General features: G+C 52.7%; 1 long non-coding RNA gene across 1 annotated transcript in view; it reads left to right on the forward strand.

Annotated features, from left to right (window-relative positions):
• Positions 1-9,273, forward strand: part of LOC116539253 — an 11,214-nt gene extending 1,941 nt beyond the window's left edge. The window contains exon 3 of the long non-coding RNA XR_004263967.1: positions 8,947-9,273. This is a non-coding gene — a long non-coding RNA (uncharacterized LOC116539253). The remainder of the gene's footprint in view (positions 1-8,946) is intronic.

The following is a 9,273-nucleotide window of genomic DNA, read 5'->3' on the forward strand; positions in this document are numbered from 1 at the left end:
GGTGGGAGGGGGAGGGTGGGGATGGGGGTGGGGGCGGCTTGAGGTCCAGTGGGCTGCTCTGCCCTCGGCACCAGGGCCCCTCCCGCTCAGCATTTGGGAAGAGTTGGGGTCTGCCCTTCGAGGCAGTCACAGCTGGGAGAGGAGGCCGGGGGGCACGCAGCCCAGAGCTGTAGCCACCGGGGAGCCTGGGCCTCGCTTTTTCTTTCCAAGACCTTCCTGCAGGGTGAAGAGGCTGGCTCCGTTCACATTCAAGCGTGGCTCAGAACAGCTTCAACGTGCACCTCAGGTGATATTTCAGGGGTTTTTAAATTTTCCCTTTTTAGCAGGAGTCATCATTTTCCTTTTCCATAGGGAGAAACGGGTGGTGTCTTAAAAGAAAAACCAAAACTCTGACATTTATTGGATTTATGCTGAAAATATTGGAGAGCTCACGGAGGGGCCTTTGATCCTGAGAACCTTTCGGATCGTCATTGCTTTTGTGTTCACTGACTTCAGGCCAGGGCACCAATGCTCCCTTGGCCTTGAAGCCCAGTGGGAAAGGGGAATGGGCCGGTCCATGCTCAGGAGCCCCGTGGCCCACCCTCTCCTTTCTCCATTTTCCAGCAGCTCGCTGTCCCTGGCGCCCCCCCGCCCATGGCATCCGTACGCCTGTGTTTGGGTTTTGGTGGTTTGCTGACGCTTTTTGTTAGCAGCTTATTGAGGCTTTCCAGTCTGCAGGAAGGACTCAGCCATAGAATCTTCTGGAGTCCCTGTAGCCTGGCTGAACCGTGAGCTGTCCCCTGGCCATAGCCTGCGTTCTGTCTGCAGGAAACGTTCTTTCCCTCCACACCCGCACTTCCCCGAGACCAGCCCGGTCCAGGGTTTGGTGTCTGCCAGGCTGTCTCCTTGTCCTTTGCTGCCCTGGCCACCCCTGTCCCCAGCCTGGACCCAGCGCACTGTGTCCTGGCCTTGTCAGGCTCTGTCTATCCCTGCACCTCAGGCCCTGGACCCTGAACTGCCACCTGCCTCTGAGGGTCCACTCTGGCCTCAGTGAGTGACAGGCCCTCAGATCATCACGTAAATGAACGAACTTCCGGAAGAAATAATGACACCGTGGGCATTTAAAAACATTGGTTCATTCAGCGTCTGCCCTATCTTTGTTTCCCCCATGAAAAGAGCAGCATTTGGGGAGTGAGGGAGGCCTCGCTGGCAGCACTGGCGGAATCCAGCATGGGAGCCTGCCACGCCAGGCGCCAGACATGCCAGGGTTCCCGCACACCTGTTCCCGTTCACGTGAAGCGGAGGGGCCTCCTCCGCCCTCCTTGTGTTTTTTCTTCTCCTTCTGTCCCTCTCACACGTCCCCACCCTGAGTCGGGATCTGTGCCGTGGTATAGACCACAGTGAGTTTTGACCTCGTCCTCGACGCCCTCCTTGTCTTTTATTTAAATGGCAGCAGAGAAGGGGACTCTGGTCTCTCTCCCTGCCCCACCCACCAGCAGCTGCACAGCATGGAGCTCATGTTTCCGTGGCTCTGTGCCTTTGTGTCTGGGCGCCTGTGGTCCTGAATCCTGCACAGTGGGGAGAGGTGGGAGCAGAGACAAGAGCGAGGTGACAGGACAGCCACCTTGTCCCCAGCGTTCCTCCAGGAGCCCCCCAGGTTGCGATGGCAGGCACCGGGTCCTTCCTGGAGCCTCTCTCTGCTAGGCAGCGATGTGCTGTAACACGTTCCTGGAACGCTTCCTCACCATCTGTCTCCCGAGCTGGATTATCGCTCTGCTCCGAGAGAGGAGTTCCAATTTGCAATTGTGAATTGTCTTTTTTCCCCCTTCTCACCCCACATGCGGGGACTCTGACAGCTTGAAGGGGCTGTCGTGGTTTGCAGTGAGCCTGGCTTGTTTTCTGCACGGCACAAAACACACTCCCCCTGGAGTCCCTGGGGGGTTGGGGACAGTCCTCAGGGTTGCGGGGTGGGTTGTGGAGGTCAGGTGGGGTAGGAGGCTGGGAAGGAGGGAGGTGCCAGACACATGGTCTTTCTCCAAGTTGACCTCAGGCCAGTGCTGGGACTTGACCCTGACTCCTCCAGGGGACCCAGAGCCCACCCTGATGAGCTCACGTGTGCAATCAGGTAAGAGCGGACGCCACTGGTAGCACCTGCCCTCTGGCCTCTGTTCCTCTCCCATGAGAGCCTTTACGCCGTGGCGCAGGGCCAGAGGGCTTCCTTGCTACACAGCTGGGCCCTGTCACTTCCTCTGCACGGCACCCTCCAGGCTCCGCACCCTGCTGGACCCGCATGAGGCCTGCTGCCCGCTGCCGGCTGCCCTCCTCTGTCCCCAGGGGCACCGACCTCCTTATCATTGTGCCTTGAACATGCCAGGGCACCTTTCACAGGCCTCTGCCCTGCAGACAGCTTCACTGCTGAATTCTACAAAACATCTGAAGAGGAGTTAATATCAAATCTTCACAAACGCTTCCAAAAGATGGGAGGAGAAAATGCTTCCCAGCATCGTCTGAGTCCAGTGATCCTTGGGCTCCAAAGCTGGACAAAGATACCACAGGGCAAGGAACTGGTGGGCACAGCCCCCAGCCCCTCCAAGTCTCACTCTTCCCACAGGCTCTCTCCTGCCACTGGCCAGGGCCTCTGCTCAAATGCCCGCCTGGGAGGTTTCCTGACTGTTCCAGCATGGGCTGCTCAGTGCCCCATCCCTCCCCCAGCCTTGCTCCCTCCTGCGGGGTCCTGCTGGGGACTTGTGCCTGGCCCACCTGTCCGACGCCACTCCCTTGTCTCCCTGCCTGGACAGATGCTCCCTCCTGGCTGGCTCTTTCTCTTGTGTTTGCATTGGCTGTGCCCAGAGCTGCACCTGTTGCCAGAGGGCACCTCTGCACGGCATGTAGCAGAGATAATGGCTCCCAAGATGCTTGGCCATGGACTTGTCCCCTCACCATCAGGGTGGAGTGGACCTTGCCTCTGTCCCTGGAGCTGTCCCTCCTATGGCCTGTGATGGTACCCCTGCATGGGTCCTCGCCTCCCGCACCCCTGCAGTGTCGACTGCATCAACAAGGTGCACCGGCCTGGCATGTTGCTGGCCACAAAGCCCTTTTGGTGCCTCTTCTGCCCCTTGTTGCAGGGTTGATCTGCACCGAGGTCTGCAAAATGCTTTTGGCTCCTACTGTACAGAGAAGGAAACTGAGGCTGGCACATTCCCAGATGGAGACGGCATTCCCAACAGCCAGGGGCCAGGGGATGATGAGCTGGTTCATCCCAAGAGAGGGTGAGGCTTGTGACATGTATGAAGCATGGGTGGGCAAGATGGCACGTGGGCACCCAGGGCCAGTCCAGTTAATCCTCAGGGCTGAGCTCAGGACCAGCAGAGCCAGGGCCAGGTCTGGTACATGGACCTGCAGGCTGATGGGGCATCCAGGAGGGGTCCCTTTCGGGAGATACAGGGACCACTAGGAAATCCCAAACCCACAGTGGGGCCCAGGGCAGAAGCAAGGTCGAGGTCAAGAATAATGTCCAGTGAGAGGCAGAGCTTTGTCTAAGGCCTGCAGAGGCTTCCTGGGGATGCTGTGGTGTTTTAATAGGCCCCGGGAGGAGTGTGGGATCTGGAACCTGAAGCCCAAGGTGCAGCCCATCAGAACCATAGGTGTGGCCCAGTTTCTAGGACAAAGGCGAGAGTTTGGCCTGAGAAACACACCCCCGTTTGCCCAGTTTTGAAGATCAGGGTGGTTTTTCACCAGCTCAACTTCACAGAAGGGCCCTGTTCCCTTTGGGGTTTTCTAAAGGCATCAGGGCCTGTTTCCAAGACTTGGGATCCAAGGCAAAGGGACCTTAACTCACTTAAAAAAAAGTATTTATTTCTTTTTTATTGGTGCATAATAGGTGTAAGCAGTTTCTGGGTATATGCAAATTTAATACATTTGTATAATTTGTAAAGATCCAATCATCATAGATAAGGCATCCCTCACCTTCAGTACTGGCCTCTTGTTGATGCTGGAGACAGTCAGATCACTCTCTCTGCCTGTTTTGAAATGTGCGATGGATTACTGTGAACATAGTCACTGGGCTGCTCCAACACGAGGCCTTATTTCGTGGTCGAACCATGTGTCTGTACCCATCAATCGCCCTCTCTTCACCCCCCCACGCCCTTCCCCTTCCCGGTCTCTGGTACCCACAGTCCACTCTCTACTTCCATGCCATCCACCTTCCAGCTCCCCTGTGTGAGTGAGAACATGCCCTATTCATTTTCCTCTGCTTAGCTTATTTCACTTAACATGCTGGCCTCCCGTTGCTCCGGTTCCTCTGGTTCCCCCGGTTCCTCCATGCAGCTGATTTTCACGACCTCATTCTATGGTAGGTCCACCCACTCCCAGTAAACCCTCCATGGTCCTGATGTGGCCTGAGACAGCTGTTTCCCAAATCATGCTACGGGTCCCTCCTCCCCTCATTCCCTGCCCTGTGGCCTGGGTCCCCTTCCACACCTCAGTTCCCACCTGCTCCCAGCTCCCCTCCACCAATCTGCACCGGCTGGGTTTTGGCTTCAATTTCAGCAAACACAGGCAATTCCTCTTCCCACTGGGGATGAGAACTGGCAGAAATATCACAGCGAAGGCAGCCTCCCCGGCTTTTACCAGCCGAGAAAAAGCACAAATCAATAGGCTCTTTGCAGAGTGTGATTTACCTCCTGAAAAGCACATGTTCCCTCCCCTGGTATCATCATCATGTTGATCTCAGCCCCGAGCGTCCACAGCACTCCTGACAATGCGAGTCTTCCCCAAATGGCACCTGTTTCATAAAGCGAGACATGGTTCCTGCAATCCAAGGAGGAGGCAGAGGGGAGTGCTCGGCCCCGCACCTGGGCTGTGGGACTGGTGTGAGGTCAGGGTAAAGCCACGCGGATGGAGAAGCCACTCCATACACTTGGTGAAATCAACGTTCCTGATGAGTTAGCGTCAGCCCAGAAATTAGAGTCTGGATCATCTGCAGCAAACCAACATCCTCTCCGCCCCTCAGTCTTTCCCTCCACAGTGTGGGGTTGGCCTCAGTCTTGCCGTCCGCAGAGCGGGATTGGGCTAGAAGGCCAATGCTTGTTAGAACTGTCATCTCTGCGCTCCATGTGGATTGCAGTGACTGGCGTGACCAGCCTTCGAACGGGTCCTTGGCGGGGGTGGGACAGCAGAGGGTGGGAATGCCGTCACACAGGCTCCTGGTTAAGGGATTTATTTCCCTTTCAGACCTTAGAAGGGTGCCTGAGATCTCCAGCTTTGGCGGTGGATGGACCTGTGTGTGAGTCGTGGCTCAGCCATCTGCCAGCTGTGCGAACTCAGACGAGCTTCATAAGTCACTTCTTGCTTTCTGTGCAGCGAAGGTAGATGGGGAATCAGGTAGCATGCAGGGTGTGTGGCCCTTAGGAGTATCTGGTCCAGAGTCAGGGTCCTGTGCCTGGAAGTCTTAACAACCAGGAGGTGTGCCTTCTTTGCCTGGACACTAATTTTGAGGACCTGGAGCTAGTTTGGAGGACCCTCCCTGGCAAGTACTTAGGAGCCTGACACACACAGCTCGCATAAGGATTCATCTCCCGCGGGCTCCATCTCACAGCTGTGCTGCTGCGTTCCTTAGGCCGGTGTCGACGTGGTCTCCATGAGCTGTGTGCACTGGTGACAGGACGAGACTTGTCCCCCCAGGAGGTCCCCAGCCTTCCCCCGCCTTCCCTCTGCAGGGGATTCTGCCTTGGTCTGCTCTCCTCTGTCCCTCAGGGGTCCTGTCTTTGTGATGTCAGCGTGAAGAGGAATCCGCAGGATGATTAAAGTGGAGAGAAGCCTGAAAATGCGTCGGACGATGATGGCAGTGTTATTTATGATCCCTGTGACTTGGAAGCAGCCGAGATGTCCTCCGGCAGGTGACTGTGAAGTAAACTGTGGCACATCCACCTGGACAGTGGAATACTATTCAGTGCTGGAAACAAGTCACCTTTCCATCCATGAGAAGACATGGAGGAGCCGGAAACGCAGATCACAGAGTGAAAGAGGCCGATCTGGAAAGGCGACACACCCTGTGACTCCAACCCTGTGACATTCCCAGAGAGGAAAAAGTATGGGGACAAAAGAGGAGTTGCCAGTGTTAGGGAAGCAGGAGCTGAGGAGACCCAGAGTGACACCACTGAAAAATCTACCTTGTCTTGAAACTAACAAGGCACGTTCCTTGCCAGTCATGACCCCTGGCCCTAAGACGTTCACAGCTAAGGAGGCAGCTTGTACTGCCTGCAAGGACAAACTCCTAAACCAATAGAAAGCCCAGTTGTCGCAACACCCAATGTCGCAACACCCATAACTATATGTGCTTTCAAGATAACTATAATTACTCTTTGATGTACCCATGCATTAGACTGTCAAGGATAGTTTTCTTTAAATCAATAGCGTAATAAATTTTGTCACGCTGTCTGCTCTCACTCACAGGGTCGTAGCTTGGTTTAGTGGTTACATAGACAAGACCCCTACATAAGAAAAACTTACAACGAAGATGGCACATTCTCTCAGAAGGTCCTCTGCTCTGTAACGGAGTAAATTTTTTCTTTTCCTTTTTTTTTTTTTTTGAGACAGAGTCTTGCTCCGTCACCCAGGCTGGAGTGTAAAGTGCAGTGGCGCCATGTTGGCTCACTGCAACCTCTGCCTCCCAGGTCCAAGTGACTCTTCTGCCTCAGCCTCCTGAGTAGCTGGGACTACAGGCACCTGCTGCCACACCCGGCTAATTTTTTGTATTTTTAGTAGAGACAGGGTTTCCCCATGTTAGCCAGGATGGCCTCAATCTCCTGACTTTGTGATCTGCCCGCCTTGGCCCCACAAAATGCCTGGAGTAGCTTTTAGTGAACATGCTTCTTTCGCCGTACCTTGTGACTTGCCTTGAATTCCTTCCTGCATGAGATCCAAGAACCCTCCCTTGAGGTCTGGATCCAGACACCTTTTCCAGTAACACCATGGTTTGGGGAGCAGGAGGGATGAATAGGTGGAGCACAGGGGATTTTTAGGGCAGTGAAATGCCTCTGTATCATACTGTCGTAGCAGGTCCATGTCATCAAACATTTATCAAAACTCATAGACTGTACAACATCAACCATGAGCCCTAATGTGGGCTATGGACTTAGGGTGATTGATATGGTTTGGCTGTGTCCCCACCCAAATCCCATCTTGAATTCCCATGTGCTGTGGGAGGAACCCAGTGGGAGGCAATGGAATCATGGGGGCGGGTCTTTCCCTGGCTGTTCTGACAGCGAACAAGTCTCATGAGATCTGATGGTTTTGTGACTGGGAGTCCCCTGCACACGCTGTCTTCTTTTGTCTGCTGCCATGACTGTGAGGCCTCCCCAGCCATGTGGAACTGTAAGTCCAATAAACGTCTTTCTTTTGTAAATTGCCCAGTCTCAGGTATGTCTTTATTAGCAGTGTGAAAATGGACTAATACAGTGATAATGGTGTGTCAATGTAGGTTCATCAATTGTGATAAGTGTACTATTTGGTGGAGGATATTGGCAGTTGAGGAGGCTGTGTGTGTGGGGATAGACAGTGCATGGAAACTCTCTGTACCTTCTGCTCGATTTTGCTGTGAGCCTAAAACTGATCTAAAAATATAAAGTCCATTAAAAAAAGTATCTGAGAGGCTAAATCTGTCTCTATAAGAAATACGAGGAAAAGAAGTAGTCGGGGAGAGGAGAAGGTGAATGGGGGTATCAGAGAGGGTTTCTGCAACTTGCCCTGTGAGATGCCCTGAGAAAGATACAGGAGGAAGAGAATTAGGGGAGGGAGGAAAGACGTATGGCCGTGGGCTATAAGTTAGATCCGTGCTGAGGCAGGAGGATTGCTTCAGGCCAGGAGTTTGAGACTAGCCTGGGCAACATAGCAAGACCTTATCTCTACCAAAAAAAAAAAAAGAAAAGTTAGCAGGGTGTTGTGGCACATGCCTGCAGTCCCAGCTACTCAAGAAGCTGAGGTGGGAGGACTGCTCGAGCCCAGGATGTCGAGGTTGCAGTGAGCCAAGATCGTGCCACTGCACTCCAGCCTGGGCAACAGAATGAGACTCTGTCTCAAAAAAAAAAAAAAAAAAAGAGTTAAATCTATGACCATTTTCCTGAAGAGATTTGAGGACAGCTTAGCACTACCTTTGATGCTGTATTGTACTTCTTTGAATTTTATTTCTGAGACTGGACCACATGGGGCCCTAGCTTATATCTGGGTTATATTTGTAAGTTAAGTTTAACCCCTTTATGCCTAGTGTTCCATTATTGGAATGCTAAGCTTGTGGGAGTTATTTATAAGTTACTGCTCAAGGTCATTGCCAAGGTCTGATTTTTCACACAAAAAATTTTCTTCTGGACAAGACAGAAGTAGGATGAAAATGAAGACATTATGTGAACTGGAGAACCCCTTCCAGCTTGAAAATACCCGTAGCAACCACAGTCTGATTTCTCCCTCCTCACATGAACCTTTTGTGGCATTCGAGAAGAAGCAGTCACTCCCTCTCTTCCTCAGAGGGGAACAGCAACAGACTCTGGCAGGTGAGTCTGCTGCAGAAGAGACAGCTTCTTACTTCAGCTGCGTGGAGCTATGTCTGGGGCAGGTCACTGGCTTGTCTCCTTCGGGTAAACAGCAGAGCATGGATGGTGTTTGATGTGGGCATGCGTGAATGTACCTTTATTTTTACATAGCTCCTTTTAACCATAAATTGCTGGAACTGCTGTAGAGCTCTTCGCAGTCATGACAGATGGCTATTGAGCCACCAAAGATCTACGCTCTCCATCTGAGCTGCAGGGACATTACTGGGAATTGGCTTTTCAGGCAGGGATCACATTTCCAGACTCTATTATGTCTAGGAGGGCCATGTGACTGAGCTATGGATGAGGAATGCGGGTGGAAGCGATGTGTGCCTCTTCTAGGCCTCCCCTCTAAGGCATTGCCTTCTCTCCCTTCCCCACCTAGTGACTGGATGGAGATGACCCAGGAAGGGGCCCTGTTGCCCGGGAAATGGGATTGCCCTGAACCGAGCTTGAAGGAGACCCACCAGCTCATCAGAAACACCCAGTTGGACTTTATTCAAGCAAAATACAAAGCAGGGTTGTGCTGGGCCATTGTATATTTTTAGGTTTGCTCTATTAGAACGGTTGGCATTACCTTCACTAATATACACTCACATAATAGTAGACATTTTCACTAGTTATAGACAATAATGTGCTATTTTCCCTTCTGAAACAGAAATTCGCAGCAGCACTACCAAGGGACAATAGATTTTTAAAAATTGTAGAATGA

The sequence above is a fragment of the Sapajus apella genome, unplaced genomic scaffold, assembly GCF_009761245.1.
Source record: "Sapajus apella isolate SASKATOON/1434 unplaced genomic scaffold, GSC_monkey_1.0 scaffold127, whole genome shotgun sequence".
Lineage (NCBI taxonomy): Eukaryota > Metazoa > Chordata > Mammalia > Primates > Cebidae > Sapajus > Sapajus apella.